The sequence below is a fragment of the Micromesistius poutassou genome (assembly GCF_964030765.1).
Source record: "Micromesistius poutassou genome assembly, chromosome: 3".
NCBI classification, from domain to species: domain Eukaryota; kingdom Metazoa; phylum Chordata; class Actinopteri; order Gadiformes; family Gadidae; genus Micromesistius; species Micromesistius poutassou.
The window spans coordinates 5,536,607-5,551,399 of NC_140273.1; the positions used below are offsets into that span (position 1 = coordinate 5,536,607).

At 43.9% G+C, this 14,793-nt stretch overlaps 1 protein-coding gene across 1 annotated transcript in view; it reads right to left on the minus strand.

Annotated features, from left to right (window-relative positions):
- Positions 1–1,646, minus strand: part of LOC311340851 (phospholipid-transporting ATPase ABCA1-like) — a 36,844-nt gene extending 35,198 nt beyond the window's left edge. Inside the window, 1 exon segment of the mRNA XM_084465745.1 lies at positions 1,515–1,646. The gene's annotated coding sequence lies outside the window, so the exon portion shown is untranslated.
- Positions 1,647–14,793: the final 13,147 nt, after the last annotated feature.

Here is a 14,793-nt window from a genome sequence, read left to right on the forward strand (position 1 = left end):
CCTGATAAAACTGCAGTAGGCCTAATACACTCATTACCTTTTTTTCACTTGGCATTACGTCATTGTCATGACAAAAGGTTGGTAAGCAAGTTTAGATAAAGGACATCTCTGCTGCAGAAAGACCTTGTTTTTCTGACCCTGCAGCTGCCTTTTCTTCTAAAAACACAACAGATTCAATAAAGGATGAAAAATATCACTAATCGTTAGTTATATGTGGACAAAATGCAAGTTGTAGCGATCGAAGAAAAACGATGATGACATTAATTGAATATGAATGTATGGCCAATGTATTCATGTATTCAGTCCACCATTAACCACCATAGTAAATGGTCACATCGTGGGAATGCTTTACTCTCAAATAAATCTCCCGAATCGATTTGAGATCCAGGTCTATTTTTAGGTAAAACAACGAACAACAACATTGTCTTTGAAGTGCATGGCTGCAGGTCCAAATGGTGCAACGCGCCCCTAGCGGCCGAAGCCAGTCCTGCAGCTCTTCACTTGTTTACCATCCGCTCGCGCTCACGTGCGATCACACAGAGAAAGAGGATTATTTTTCGACTATATGCACAACAGCATAATCGATCGACTATCAACTACCATTTCATCGTATTGGTTTAAAAGCTAAGTGGTGTCATCGCCATGATACGAGTAGTTTCGAAGATGTTCAACAATTGCGTGAGAGAGATGAGATGAAACGAACCAAGAAGACTTTAATCAGATAAACTATGAATAAAGCAGCGATCAGAGGGCTTTAGAAGAAGGAACACCGCGTGAGAAACACTCACAGCTTCCTTCCACCACTTTTCACCACCGTCGACGTGCACGCACTTGATATAAACAAAAACCCACATAAGAAAAAATAACGGAAACGCAAATCGTGTTCACGTTTCCTTTCACACAAGAAGACTGCGTCTGATCCTCAGGCCATCGGGACTGTCATTCAAATCAAATCAAATGATGGCTTTATTTCATTGTTCTGGTTCCGTGGGGGGGGGGGGGGGGTTACTATCGGTCAGATGCTCCACACTCAACCAGATCCCCGACACACAAAAGCACACACACACACACACACACACACACACACACACACACACACACACACACACACACACACACACACACACACACATACACACACACACACACACACACACACACACACACACACACACAAAGAAAAACGGTCTAAAAACAACATTTCGACAGTTGCCTCAAACTGAAAAACCCTCTCTCTGATGCATATGATTCATATTCTTCATAACTCGCAATGTTCAGTGAATCTTCTTGCTGACCGCAGATTGGGTGACTGTCGAATAAGAATAACTTGTACATTGATACTCAGCCGACATGAACAACATCACAGCCCCAAAACACTGCTTATAACAACAACACAACATTGCAATAGTCACATTGGACTGTCACACAAAACCATTGATGCCAGATGTCATAAACACAAAGAAAGTCCCCAAAACGAATAAACAGAATAAAGTAAATCAAGTGACTCCACCAACCTGTCTCCGGACCCCTGCGGACTCAAGACGATGTCTCCTCTCATCCAATGTAAATCCTCCGTTATACAATAGAAGACAACGGGTCCACTGTAACTTTGGTCTCCTCTATTGTTCTCAGCTGTTGAGACTCAGAAGTGTCCTTTTTTCCACCGCCAGGGTTTTATAGAGAGGAGGAGAGGAGGAGGAGGGAACGAGGAGATAAGGAAAGGAGGAGAGGAGGAGAGACTGAGAAGAGGTAACTATCGGTCAAAGCGAGCGAGCTCGAGCTGCTTCAGTTTACCACCTCTCCCATATATGGAGCGCACGTGCATAGCCAAAACACATCTTAAAGGGGCCGCGCGCCCTAGTGTGTTGTAGTTCCTGCCTGGCGACATGAATAGTGGACCTGCGATTGGCCATCAATGACGACTTTACTCATTTTCCCATCTATATCCATACCTGTATATTGCTGGCGTCATTGCCTTACCTTAATACAACCTAAATAACCCACGATCAAACATAAGCATTGATTACCCTATATCTTAACAGCACGGAGCGCAGCATTGACCTTAATGTCTTCTTATCAGGTGATTACTCATCATCTATCTATTGTATGTGTGTGTGTGCACGCTGGTTCGGGACATGCATGGCCTAGTACTCAATGCCAGAAGACATAGCAAAGAAAAGCTCAGCAATAGAATGGAGCGGAGTACAGTAGAACAGACTAGGACGATATAAAATAGTAGAGTAGAGTAGAGGACAGTGCAATACAATACAGTAGAGTAGAGGACAGTATAACATTATATAATAGAGTATAATATAGAACAATATAATATATCAAGTATATATAATACAGTATAATATACCGGTAGTTAGGTATAGAGATATAGAATCACGTTTGCCATCAAATTATAAAATTAATTAAAATTAAGATTATATTCTTTCATATCTGAGAGATTTCATGGTGCAAACCATGTCAAACTGTAGGGTTAATAACAGCCTTGATTCCCACTTTATTACTCACTTCCAGTCAATATAAAAACAGTGTTTTTGGGAGGGCCTGGTTCTTGTTTTTGGGGCCAGCCTGTCAGATGAGTCCCAGCGGCCCAACCCCACGCTGGGCTGTGACTTAACCCTGACACGCAGCAGTCAGGATGTCCTGGAGGAGGAGAACAGACCCAAACAAGACAACCCGCTCCCTCAGCAGAATCCCGGTACACAGAGTGCATCTAAGATAACAGAGCACAACGCCGCGCTGACTAACAGACGGCCGCTTGTGTCACCGTCTTGTGACCCTCCTTTGTTTGTGTGTGCCATTATGAAGTCCAACTGTAGCCTACTTACCCAGGCTGGGCTGGCTGACAGACGGCCTTCTGTAGGCCTTTACTGAGAGAGTAAATATACACCCGCTGCCTGCAGGGATCTCCAGGCTGGTTGTTGTTCATCGTGCTGCTTGTAGTTTTACTGGGTCTGTGGGTTTCTGTGTGTCTCGTGTGTCTTTGTTGTGTCTTTGTGTGATGGATTGAGTTTTGCTCGGAAGCAGTGGGAAATTAAATGAGAGTTAATCTGTGAGAACAATGAGGAGTGATTAGGGAACTGAATCTGAATGGATTCGGAATTGAATTAGATCAGGATTGGAATCGTTTTGCAATTTATCTGATCTTATTTTATAATTGCAGCAAGTATCTGAATCTTATCTGAATCTTATCAGAACTGTAGGCTTCTACAGTATCAGTGAGAAGTGCAGCATCTCAAGTCATAAAGGGGGTAGGACAGCGTACTGGTCAGGGCGTCTGAATCCCAGTGTACTGGTCAGGGCGTCTGACTCCCAGTGTACTGGTCAGGGCGTCTGGCTCCTAGCTGAAAGGTTCTGGGTTTGATTCCCAATGTCCACAGTCTACCTGCAGGCATACCTGAGCAACATGAACCCTACCTGCTACCTACCCTACCTACCCTACCTACCCTATGACATGCAATTCACTCAATTCACTTCAGTTACTTTAAAGTGCTTTCCGACTGAATAGCAAAATCAGTAGTAGCAGTAGTTAATAATTACTAAGTAATAGTAATAGTAGTAAACAGTCAACAGAAAGGAAATGTTCTATACAAAGGTGTGGCTGGAAGATATTCGTATTAGGGGTTTAATCATTAGTAAAAGGGTTTCATGTGAGGAGTGTGTGTCTCCTCCGGTGTAACCCTACTCTTCGTGTTTAATGGTCACTTCATGTGTTTTAATGAGGAGCATTCAGGATCGTGAACTCCTGTTCATCGTGTGTCTGTAATGCCAAATCAGCCATTTGTGTGAAAATGTCTCAATGTTTCATGTTCTTCTGCAGCTTTCATCTCAACTTAAACCAAATCAGACTCTGAGAAGGAATTATGATCAGACTGGTATCAGTAAAATAATCCAAATGATTTGATATGAAATGAAGATTACATAAGATGGACTCTTTAAGCACGTTGACCATGGACTATTTAATTCATAATACTAATAACTAATACTACAATACTAATACTGTCACATCCTCTGTGTTTATCGGCACTAAAATAGAAACATGAACAGCACAAAAAGTGTTCAATCCTCTTCCATAGGGTTGGTAGCGTGGTTCTGAAGCGTTATCATCTCCGGACCCAAGAGACCTTTTCAGTGTTTGTCCGTGGGACCTGACCAGACATCTGCCTGACGGTTCTGTGTGCAGGTCCAGGTTGTGTCACACCTCTGGTTGGAACCATAGTGGAAGAAACGGCGCTTTAAAGGTTTGACCAGGATGTGTGCTGGATGGTTCCATTGTCATGGCAACACAAACCAGGCGATGTGGTCTCACAAGGGGGGGGGGGGGGGGGGGGGTCCAGACATAACCACCCCCCTTCGCCACACATTGCAATCACAAGGATTACTTACTAATCCATCAAGGACCCCACAGACATGTTAACACAGATCCTGTTCCACCACATGTACACACGTCACCAAAACCCAGGAGAGACACACAAGGGACATTAGAACAGGACAGAAGGTCACACACGTTCCTGTCCCAGAACATGCTGCGGATGTTTTACACAGCAGCAGGAGGTACTGTGCAAACCATCACACTCCAGTGTCTTATCTTCGTGTGTGAAAGTTTGTCTGTGTACCGTGGTTAGAATGAGCTCATGTTGAACAAGAAACCAAAGAATTAAAAACATAACGCAAGAAGACACATACGGATGCCACCGTTTCCCTCGGGTCAGCTGGTCGCGGCCGCTGAAGCGAACACAAGTTTAAGGAAAGAAGAAGTGATTTTGAGAGGACGCGAGGCCCAGTTCCTCACAAGCCAGAGGCCTCACCAGCCTGCCCACCGTAGTTTACAAATGTATGCCCATCAATGATAGATATAGATAGATAATTTAGATAATTTATTGTCCCCTTGGGGAAAATTATTCTCAGTGAATAGACAGACACATAACCGTTAACCACGACAACATACAAGAACGAGAAAAGAAAGAAAAAAAAAATATATATATATGTATAACAAACACACAACCACTGACAAAACCACAAAATCATATTCCCATGTAGTACAAGGACACATCTAAGGACATTAGTCTCCCTCTTAACATACATGTCTCTGGTGAGTGTGTGCAAGTAAGCACCTCCGCGTGGTTGACCACGGTGTGCTCACTAACTTAGCCAGGGTGGCTGGCACTACTATCGACAACAGCAGCGTCTCCGTCGGGCTGTTCAACATATGCTCGCTCGCCATCAAGGCTCCCCTGGTCTACGATCTCCTGCACGACAACAAGCTGGACTTCCTATGTCTGACTGAAACCTGGCAGAGACAGAACGACTTCACGCAGCTCAACAAGGCTGTTCCACTTGTGTCTGTTTACACCTGTCAATCACGCACTACAGGCCGAGGGGGCGGTGTCGCAATACTCCACAAAGTCAAGTGGAGAGTGTCTCCTATCACTTTCCCTCGCTCTCACTCATCTGAATTCCTACTCCTACAACTCAGTGGACCTGTCCCTACTATTCTAGCCACTATCTATCTATTTCTTCAACCCCGGACAGTTTTGGTTTACAGCAATATATTGATTTTTCCACACACAACAAAGGTCACATCCTGGACCTCAACTGTTGCTCTGGTTTAACCCCTTTTAACTGTACTCCTACTGATCTGCCCATCTCTGACCACAAGTTATTTCTTTCAATGTCAATCTGCCACCTTCCAAAAGAAATCCACCTCACTCCATCTCATTTCGTAAGAATATTGACCTATCTGCTGTCTCTGCTGGAATTAACAATCTCCCCATAGACAAATTAGCCAACACCGATGATCTGGTTTCACTTTACAATGATGGACTTCACAATCTCCTGGACACTCTCGCTCCCCTGAAAACCCTGTGTTTCTTTCACTCACTCTGCGCCCTGGTACACACCTGTGCTACGCCAGCTCAAAATGAAAGGACTTGGACTCACTTGGAGCAGCTCTACAAAACAACTGGACTTACTGTCCATAAGGACATTTATGACAACCACATACTCCACTACAAGAATGCCCTCTCCACAGCCAAATCCAAATACTATGCCAATCTAATTTTATCTGACGAAGGTAACACCGGTGCCCTGTTCTCCACAATCTCCAAAATCCAAAAGCTCCAAAATCTCCAGACCACTGGATACCCTTCCTCCCCACCTGTATTTACAAACTTTCATACTGTGAAGTACTGGCACTGGGCCACTTTTAATGTTTACTGTTTATACAGTTTGTCCTGTTTGTTCTGTTCGTCTTTACTTTAGAATTTACTTTAGCATCTATTTTTGTTTTCCTTAGAACTGCTTTGTATTTGTATTGTGTTGTATTATATCCTGTATCTTCCACTGCTGGGGATTAATGAAGTTTTATCTATCTAACTTACACGCAACAAAGACCTGAGCGGAAAGTCACAACTCTGCTCTGTTTTGGCACCGCAATGGTGGTACGAGCTCCCTGCCGATGTCAGGACCTCAGAGTTGCTCACCAGCTTCTGCAAGAGATTCACTTGTTCTGAGTTCACCTGGACTTTGCATAGCCTCCCCCCTTACCCCCCCATCGCCCCTTCTCCTCCCTTACTCTCCTAAAACACCCCTCTTACGCACGCAATTGTTTCTTTGTACATCCTGGCACTTGATTTACGCACTTATTGTATGTTGTACGTCCTGGCACTCAAACATAGTACCTTGCACTGCGTGAGGGCTTGTAGCATCTTATCCTAGCTATCTTTGTTGTACACAGGGAATGGGTGGCACTTATTTCTATGAACATCCTTACTGTACCAACAGCGATATATATTGCAGTTTCTCTTTTTTCTGCCAAATGTGCTCACTGTAAGTCGCTCTGGATAAAGGCGTCTGCTATATGCCCCAAACGTAAAATGTAAACGAGCGGAACGAGCATCACAACCCAAAGGTGGTAGAGAACTGATCCAACTAGGCGTTGAAATGCGAGACTTTTTCCCCCAGACACGGAGCCCCGGGTCGGTTGGGTTTAGTGTGCTAGCGTCTGCAGCTGTCAGAGGCTGTTACTTCTACCGGCTGGAGAACAATGTGATTGTGTGGGCTGTCGCAGCATGGTGCAAGCTTAGCACACGCGGTAGCACTGCAGGGCTGGCGTTGGACTGTAACCCACTAGGAGGAGAGGAGGTCTGGGACATAACTCTACGTCTCTGAGTGTGACCACAAACAATGTGTTTCGAGGTCTCGGCTCGCAGGGCTTCTGTATCTGTTTTCTTCTGTTACATCACGAAGTGGGCAGGGGGTTTGTTCATATTTTTTTAGGGTTTCCCAGAGTGGAACGCAGTCAGGGTATACCGTGTTGCTTGTATCTGAGAGGATTTCCCTTCAGTAGCAATTAGGATCAATTGTGATTCCATCTGGAAACCTACGAATAAATTCATTAATAATGCTTCCATAGAGATGATGGCCACATGTGAGGCCTCCGTCTCTCATCAACACACACACACACACACACACACACACACACACACACACCTTCTCACCGTCCGGACCTCAGTGAGTTAAAAAATAAAATTGGAAACTAAATACAAATAAAAAAAATAAAATAAAAAAATCATCGTCTGAGAACCTGCCTAATTAGATTTTGTGTTCGCAGTGTGTGACATCTGGCGGTGCGTGCGGTAGGCCTACCCGATTCAGAATGAAGGGGTCTATACTTTCGAGTAGAATGTAGGCCATTATTAGATGTTCAAAAAAGGAACAAGTCAAGACTAGTCTTGACTTGATGACACGAACGGCAGACAATCGTAATGAAACTATCGTTGAATGCAAGCTGTCGTTTTGATGTTAGCTACGAACGTTCACTCGGTCGTTCAGAAGGGGTGACGAATCCATAGGACGAGACGCTTCCTCTCCGGTGTGACCGGGGACACAGCCCCCGAAGATCTGCCGTGTCCTCTATAAAGAGCGCGTCCCTGAACACGAAGTGATGATGATAACGCACAGCGCGCACCAGACTCCACCAGAGGAGGAAGGAGCGTTGGGCGATGTTGACCGGTAGTAACCCCGACGAGCGGAGCAGAGAGAGGAGGGTGGCTGTAGCCACGTGGATTGAGGAAAATATTAAATGTATATATGTAGAAAAAAAAATAGGAAATGTTCCCTTATATCACGGGGAAATACACCTTTGCTGCCACGTAGACAGCCGCACTGCAAACCAAACACACGCAAACTCAAACATTGACAAACAATTAGACTATGCGTGTTAAATAGACCATTAACTCAAACCCGTGTTCCTGGATTGAACGGGAATGTGTGTTAGATAAACATACACCTAGTCCATCAGTAGTTGCGGTCCCTGTGAATCAGCTGGGAGCTGCGTTGACCGCGAGTAACCTCCTTGAAACCCGTCAAGTCTGGGTGAAAGGGGAATGACGTCAGCCGCAGGCGGAGAAACCCGAAGAGGAGTCGAAGTATCCCGATCCGGTGTGTTGTGAATATCATAGTGGCTCTTTGACGTGAGGAACTACGGGGCCATGCGAGGGGAACTGAGGGTCAACGATGTAGTTGTATCGATTGTACTATTATTATCTCAAAATCGATAACATGGATTATCATGGATTTCACACAGAGGATCATACTGCCATTTTCTTCACTTAATCAATCAATCACACGGTAACAACTCGAATTAATAGTTTGTCACGTCACATCAGTGCGACACTACAAGCGATTGGAAACGAAGAACCAAAGCAGAACTACATATCGGTGTGATTGATTATAATAAAGTGATCTTCGTAATATATTTTCATCTTAGAACACATAGCGTTTTTAACCCTGCAAATGTTTGACCCCAACTTTAATTTCTATGCATCTGCTTCAATAAAAATATTTTTACCTTATCAACATCTTTCATTAATATCTATCTCCCGGCATTCCACCAGAGTTTGTACATACAGGACGTCTGTGAGACCTTAAAATATCTATAATATATCTATCTGTGGTCTGGGTTCCCCTCCCAGCTGCAACGCTCTGGGTTTGAACCCCGATGTCCACAGTTTAACTGTATACCTCCTAGAGCCAGATGCCCCCTAACCCCTACCTTGGGCCCCCTAGACTCTAGGGGGCCCAAGGTAGGGGTTAGGGGGCATCTGGCTCTAGGAGGCCTCAGGGAGGGGTTAGGGGTCATGTTGCTCTAGGGCCTAGAGCAACATGACCCCTAACCCCTCCCTGAGGCCTCCTAGAGCCAGATGCCCCCTAACCCCTACCTGTAGGCCTTCCTCATAGAGCAAGTTGGTTATTACGCTGGTTCACGATAACGCTTGGGCTGAAAACTTCAGATAAATGACAATATAAAGTAAATGATAATAAATGTGTGTATAGGTCATTGTACGAGGTATGTGTATGTGGAATGCAGTAATATTCAGCTAATCGCTGTGGGTGGTTTGTTGCGACGCTGGTCATGTGACCTGGAGTTTATAAAGGTCAATGTGGTGAGCACACACGCACACACCAAACATTTGAGGACATCCAACAGAATATCACATTGTTATATTTGTTTGTCACATGAGAAGAAGAGATTCTGCTGTTTTGTGCTGTGCTGTCTTCAGCAGTCCCGACCCTGTCCTCGTCACTGCAGCGTCAGGAGAAGGAACCACAAGTTACATCCTGTATATATATGTAGAAGTAGCCTACTACTGTGGTGCTGTAGTCGTACAGTCTGTAGGACTATATACATTGTGTACCAGCAGCACACACAATCATTGTTGTTGTAGAGATAGACAAAGGCATGATGCCAACTGTGCCAAGTAATTATATGCTGGTGTGTGTGTGTGTGTTTGTGTGGTAGGTTTGTCTTGTTTGTTTGCATCAACTGGAATAAGGCAGTGGGTGGAGATCACAGAACAATACCAACCTGTATTGACCTGTACAGGCTTGTGATAGTGTATGCCTGTGTGTGTGTGTGTGTGTGTGTGTGTGTGTGTGTGTGTGTGTGTGCGTGTGTTCGTGTGTGTGTGTGTGTGTGTGTGTGTGTGTGTGTGTGTGTGTGTGTGTGTGTGTGTGTACTGGTCTATTCAGTCCTAACACCTGGCAACCACGCTGGTCTCCTCCCCCCTCCCCCTGTTCTCTCTCTCTGGCTCAGCAGTTCTGGATCGCCCCTGTTAGGGCCCTTCTCTCTCAAACTGCTGACTGAGTAACCTTTCAGCTGCTGCCTCTCTCTCTCTCACACACACACACACACACACACACACACATACACACACACACACTCACACTCACACACAACGTATACAGTGAGTCTACATCATGGAGACGTAGAGTCCAGAGAGTTTCCACTGGAAGACCATTGACTCTCTCTCTTTCTGGTTCTCTCTCTCTTGCAAACAGACTAGTACATAATGTAAACACTTACACTGCCAACACACTAGTACATGGATGTAAACACTTTGCAGCAAACACACAGTAGTGCATGCATGTAAACACACACGCAAATTCAAATTTGATCCTGCAACGACCCAATGTCTATTTTTGCCCGGAGAATTGAATACGGAGAGAGAGCATGCGAGAGGAGAGAGAGAGAGCTAGCGAGAGGAGAGAGAGAGAGAGCGAGAGGAGAGAGAGAGCGTGCACGAGAGAGGAATTATTCAATTAAATTACACAGCAAGTCCTGGCAGATACCACATTTAAACACTGACTCATAGTATATATTTATTTATACCAGTCTGTCTGTCTGTCTTCCTATCCGTCTGTCTGTCTGTCTGTCACAAAAACAACACAAGCACACATACACAAAGTGTAGATGTACAGTACACACACAATGTACATTCACTAAGACATACACATCGACACACCAACGTGCACACTGACTCACACACCGCGCTCACTCACCCACTCACTGACGTGCATGCTGAGTCACCCACGTGCACGCTCACTCCCCCACATGCACGTCACCCGGCTCTTCCCTGTCCTTGACCTTGAGATGACAGGGGGATGTCAGGAATGGGAAGGTCGGAGTTTGTGAGAGGAGGAGGGAGGCGGGGGAGTGTGTTAGATGGGGTGCATGAGGAAGGGATGAGAGGGGGGGGGGGTATGAATGAGGAAGGGTAGATGTAAGCTTAACTGTGGAAACCATCCCCCTACCTCCTATACATCTCATAATGGTTTCTTCCACACTGTAGTCCGTCAACCTCCACAGGTGACAGTACATGCACACACACACACACACACACACACACACACACACACACACAGTGTTCTTTCTATCATCTGTATGCAGTATCTTAATGTATGAGATGCCTCATTGTAAGTCACTTTGGATAAGGGTTCCCTATTGCATGTCTTGTACATAATATACTTTAACAATGACAATGGCCAGGCTACACGGCACCTAGGCAATACAGAGCAGGAGGAGGTATAACATACTGCCATGTAGGAGATCTCCCTGAGTGTGTGTGGTGATGGCTGGTTTAACATGTTCACATTGATTGCTATAGAACAGGTGTAGGCCTCACCTAGTCCAACCAGTCTGACTCAGACCAGCAGAGGCTGCTAAAACCAGCCATTAACCATGCAAACTCCACATATACATACATGAACGGTTATCATCAAACAGATCATACCTATTGACAGTGGCGTTTCTAGATGTAAAAAACAGGTGGGGCTAGGCTAATATTTATTATTATTATTTTTTAATAATTAATATATATATATATATATATATATATATATATATATATATATATATATTTTTTTTTTCACTCCACATTAAATGCACGGATGTTTTTGCCAGCGGTTTGGCTAATGCCAAAATCCCTTGGATGGTGGGGACCAAGGCGCTTTACCTCTAATTTTTCCTCCAAACTAAGGGTCTCAAATCTGTGCTCCAACAGATGATCTACCTCAGGGTTTCTCAACGGGGGCGTTCATAGAACCTAGGGGGCGCTGTGAAACTTTGCTTGTGTAGCGGTCATTATTTTTTACTTTTTAAACTTTCATGGTTTTCAAATATTTTCGGTGCAAAAATAGGATAACTGAAATAAAAATCCTTTTAACCCCCTTTCTAACCCCTCTATCGTCTCATCTACTTTTTACTTTATGCTCAGTACCGTCATGATCGCCATGGTAACGCCGATAAACAAATCCACCTCATCGCAGCAGCGTGGTGCTTTCCAAAACTATTTCGCCCTCCCCTGACTTCCACTGGTTGGTTTGCGGGACATGCAAAGCAAGCGGTGGATGGGGCATTACGCTAAGCAACATTAATCTCATCCATATTACACAGTAAGGCAACATAAGACGTGAATAAAGCTAACTCCGCTTAGCATGCTAATTGTAAACAATAGAACGTGCGCATTACATGTAGACAACTGCAACGTCGCTTATTACGTCTGCGAACCGATAAACACTTACTTTCATAAGGTACGCACACCAACCGGCACATACGCATTTAACACTGATGTTACAGGCGCTTAACTTGTATAGTAACAAACTACTTTAATTACTATTTGAACTTAAACGTGCTACTCTCCAACTCAGAACGAAGTGGATAAAGGCTGCACATGCGCAGCGTTGCTAGGCAACGTCACGTAAACAAAGGGAGTCTTTCGTACACATATTGAACCCAAGTTCGCGGGTTAACAGTTCAATAACCAATAAAAATGTACACAAGCACTGTTACGTATTAAACGTCAATAGCTCAATAATAAAACCTTTTAATAAAATTCTGAATACGTGAGGTGAGGACTAGGTCACTCGAGTCATGACTCATCACGCGCGCCACACACATTACGCTGTAGTGGAACGAACCATATATGTCCATGGCGGTGCCGGTGGGGCTAGCCCCACCAGGAAGTAAAATAATCTCCGTCCACTTCAACAGAGAAACACTCTGAGCATGCGCATTTCAAATTTTCAAGCCCAATACACATTACATTGGGCTGGTGGGGCTAGAGCCCCTCTTGCCCCACCGGATGAACTCAGCCGGAAGAAGCAAGCTAGGGTCGACTAAAAATTAACTAAAAGCGCCGAACTTATTATTTTACAGTACTTTATGGGGAGATTTTTTTATTTTATATATATATATATTATTTTTTTATATAATATATTTATTATATTTAAATTTAATTTTTTTTTTTTTTTTTTTTTTTCTTGTGAGAGTAGGTGGGGCCGAGCCCCACCTGCCCCTAATGACCAGTCGCCACTGCCTATTGATACCTGTTTGTATGCCTCGAGCCGTGACTGTTATGTCAACTTGACCCTGTCACAGCTGTTTGCCCCTGTCACAGCTGGAAGAGTGACTCCGTAGACATAGAGGAAAAGATGGAACTGGCGCCATCTAGCAGTGGCGAGGCCGGTACTACATCAGTAGCCGAGATATTAATTACAGCAAAATGAAGTGATTGATGGAGTTCTGCCATTTTATGTTAGAAGTTCAACTTTGTAATATTATAATACTGGCCTTAGCTGCATTATCATTTAGTCGACTCACACAGAGCAAAATATGCACGTTTGTTGCATATATATATATATATATATATATATATATATATATATATATATATATATATATATATATATATATGTGTGTGTGTGTGTGTGTGTGTGTGTGTGTGTGTGTGTGTGTGTGTGTGTGTGAGAGACAGAGGTTCCTTGTATACTTTAAAACGTCATAGTTAATAATTTGGTTGCGTTTAGGTGTGTATTCGTGCAGTTGCCATTGCAGAAGTATATGATTTATCTTTTCTGGCAGTATACGTTTTGAGCGAGTTTTTGGTTGATTGGGTGTTTTTTAGTCTGAAGATGGGCTGAAAATTGCCAATCCGATCTGGCAATATGAAAGCTGTATAACGGTATAAGCTTCATCACACACACACACACACACACACACACACACACACACACACACACACACACACACACACACACACACACACACACACACACACACACACACACACACACACACACACGGTGTGCATGTTACATTGTTTACTCCATTTAGACTATGTTCTAATCTCTTCACTTGATTTAAGCCATTTATCATTTCTTTACGTCTTAAACTATGTGGCTTTACTCAAACATATTTTCAACCTCACTTTGCACTACAGCACTCACCGCATTTTCTGCAGGAAATGTATTTTCTGGTGTTGATATGTCTTTGGATTGTAATATAGAAATGTTTCAATCTTTGTACAGGGGGGGTTTCTCTGGGTTCCGGCAGATATGGGATTTTGGGTGTGAAAGGGAATGAGGAAGCGGTGGCAAAGAAAGCAGTGAAGGAGGAAAGAGTGCAAATGAATTTGCAATATGGGGCACCAGAGTACACAGAAAAATAAATAGGTCTCTGAAAGAGAGGTGGCAAAATTCTTGGGAGAAGGAAAGGAAGGGAACGGCATACTTTTCAGTACAGGAAACTGTAAGCAAAGACAAGTGCACTTTTAGGTGTATAAGAAAAGATGCTGTAGTAATCTCAAGACTGAGGCTTGGACACTGTGGGCTGAGGAGTGGGCTGTCTCTGATTGGTAAACATCCTGATGGCAGATGTTAGTGTGGAGGAGATAGTGAGACCGTGAAACATGGACTCCAGTGTGAGCTATACTCCGGTCAAAGAAGGACTCTTTTCAGGAAACTTGGAGCAGATGAGGAAACAGTTTTGAATATGCCCACGCTTCTGAATCGGAATTATTTGGTTAAAACAAAGAAATTGGTGGATTACCTTCACAATACTGGACTATACAAAATGAACAATGGGGGGCAGCAATACGCCATAGCATCTAGTATGCCTAACCAAAGAAGAAGAATATGTTATGTTCTTTGCAAACCCACTCTAAG